This window comes from Grampus griseus (assembly GCF_964374135.1).
Source record: "Grampus griseus genome assembly, chromosome: 5".
Lineage (NCBI taxonomy): Eukaryota > Metazoa > Chordata > Mammalia > Artiodactyla > Delphinidae > Grampus > Grampus griseus.
In genome coordinates, this window is record NC_138998.1 from 88,873,011 (window position 1) to 88,876,226 (window position 3,216).

Consider the following 3,216-nt stretch of genomic DNA (forward strand, 5'->3'; position numbering starts at 1 on the left):
AAACAGCAGATTACACTTTCTTCTCAAGTGCACACAGAACAGTCTCCAGGACTGATTACATCTTGGGTCACAAATCAAGCCTCAGTAAATTTAAGAAAATTGAAATCATATCAAGCATCTTTTCTGACCACAATGCTATGAGATTAGAAATAAATTACAGGGAAAAAAACGTAAAAAACACAAACACATGGAGGCTAAACAATACGTTACTAAATAAACAAGAGATCACTGAACAAATCAAAGAGAAAATCAAAAAATACCTAGAAACAAATGACAATGAAAACATGACAATCCAAAACCTTTGGGATGCAACAAAAGCAGTTCTAAGAGGGAAGTTTATAGCAATACAATCCTACCTCAAGAAAGAACAAAGATCAAATAAACAATCTAACCTTACACATGAAAGAACTAGAGAAAGAAGAATAAACAAAACCCAAAGTTAGAAGAAGGAAAGAAATCATAAAGATCAGAGCAGAAATAAATGAAAGCAATAGCAAAGATCAATAAAACTAAAAGCTGGTTCTTTGAGATGATAAACAAAATTGATAAACCATTAGCCAGACTGATCAAGAAAATGAGGGAGAGGACTCAAATCATTAAAATTAGAAATGAAAAAGGAGAAGTTACAACAGACACCGCAGAAATACAAAGTATCTTAAGAGACTACTACAAGCAACTCAATGCCAATAAAATGGACAAGCTGGAAGAAATGGACAAACTCTTAGAAAGGTATAAGCTTCCAAGACTGAACCAGGAAGAAGTAGAAAATATGAACAGATGAATCACAAGTAATGAAATTGAAACTGTGATTAAAAATCTTCCAAAAAAAAAAAAAGTCCAGGACAGATGGCTTCACAGGTGAATTCTATCAAACATTTAGAGAAGAGCTAACACCCATCCTTCTCAAACTCTTCCAAAAATTTGCAGAGGAAGGAAGGAACACTCCCAAACTCATTCTATGAGGCCACCATCACCCTGATACCAAAACCAGACAGACAAAGATACCACAAAAAAAGAAACTTACAGACCAATATCACTGATGAATATAGATGCAAAAATCCTTAACAAAATACTAGCAAACAGAATCCAACAACACATTAAAAGGATCACACACATGATCAAGTGGGAATTATCCCAGGGATGCAAGGTTCTTCAGTATAGGCAAATCAATCAATGCGATACACCATATTAACCAACTGAGGAATAAAAACCATACTGTCATCTCAATAGATGCAGAAAAAGCTCTTGACAAAACTCAACACCCATTTATGATAAAAACTCTCCACAAAGTGGGCATGGGGGAATGTACCTCAACATAATAAAGGCCATATATGACACACTCACAGCTAACATCATACTCAATGTTTAAAAACTGAAAGCATTTCCTCTAAGATCAGGAACAAAACAAGGATGTCCACTCTCACCACTATTATTCAACATACTTTTGGAAGTCCTAGCCACGGCAATCAGAGAAGGAAAAGAAATAAAAGGAATCCAAATCAGAAAAGAAGAAGTAAAACTGTCACTGTTTGCAGATGACATGATACTATGCATAGAGAATCCTAAAGATGCCACCAGAAAACTACTAGAGCTAATCAATGAATTTGGTAAAGTTGTAGGATACAAAATTAATGCACAGAAATCTCTTGCATTCCCATACACTAATGATGAAAAATCTGAAAGAGAAATTAAGGAAATACTCCCATTTACTACTGCAACAAAAAGAATCAAATACCAAGGAATAAACCTACCTAAGGAAACAAAAGACCTGTATGCAGAAAACTATAAGACAGTGATGAAAGAAACGAAAGATGATAAAAACAGATGGAGAGATATACCATGTTCTTAGATTGGAAGAATCAGTACTGTGAAAATGACTCTACTACCCAAAGCAATCTACAGATTTAGTGCAATCCCTATCAAATTACCAAGGGCATTTTTTACAGAACTGGAACAAAAAAATCTTAAATTCTGTATGGAGACAGGAAAGATTCCAAATAGCCAATGCAATTTTGAGGGGAAAAAACGGAGCTGGAGGAACCAGACTCCCTGACTTTAGACTACACTACAAAGCTACAGTAATCAAGACAATATGGTACTGGCACAAAAACAGAAATATTGATCAATGGAACAAAATAGAAAGCCCAGAGATAAACCCACGCACCTATGCTCAACTAATCTATGACAAAGTAGGCAAGGATATACAATGGAGAAAAGACAGCCTCTTCAATAAGTGGTGGTGGGAGAACTGGACAGCTACATGTAAAAGAATGAAATTAGAACACTCCCTAACACCATACACAAAAATAAACTCAAAATGGATTCGAGACCTGAATGTAAGACCGGACACTATAAAACTCTTAGAGGAAAACATAGGAAGAACACTCTTTGACATAAATCACAGCAAGATCTTTTTTGATCCACCTCCTAGAGTAATGGAAATAAAAACAAAAATAAACAAATGGGACCTAATGAAACTTAAAAGTTTTTGCACAGCAAAGGAAACTACAAACAAGATGAAAAGACAACCCTCAGAATGGGAGAAAATATTTGCAAACGAATCAACGGACAAAGGATTAATCTCCAAAATATATAAGCAGGTCATGAAGCTCAATATTAAGAAAACAAACAACCCAATCCAAAAATGGGCAGAAGACCTAAGTAGACATTTCTCCAAAGAAGATATACAGATTGCCAAGAAGCTGATGAAAAGCTGCTCAATATCCCTAATTATTAGAGAAATTCAAATCAAAACTACAATGAGGTATCACCTCACACCAGTTAGAATGGGCATCATCAGAAAATCTACAAACAACAAATGCTGGAGAGGGTGTGGAGAAAAGGGAACCCTCTTGCACTGTTGGTGGGAATGTAAATTGATACAGCCACTATGGAGAACAGTATGGAGGTTCCTTAAAAAACTAAAAATAGAATTACCATATGACCCAACAATCTCACTACTGGCATATACCCAGAGAAAACCATAATTCAAAAAGACACATGCACCCCAATGTTCACTGCAGCATTATTTACAATATCCAGGACATGGAAGCAACCTAAATGCCCATCGACAGATGAATGGATAAAGAAGATGTGGTATATACATACAATGGAATATTATTCAGCCATAAAAAGGAACAAAATTGGATCATTTGTAGAGATGTGGATCGATCTGGAGACTGTCATACAGAGTGAAGCAAGTCAGAAAGAGAAAAA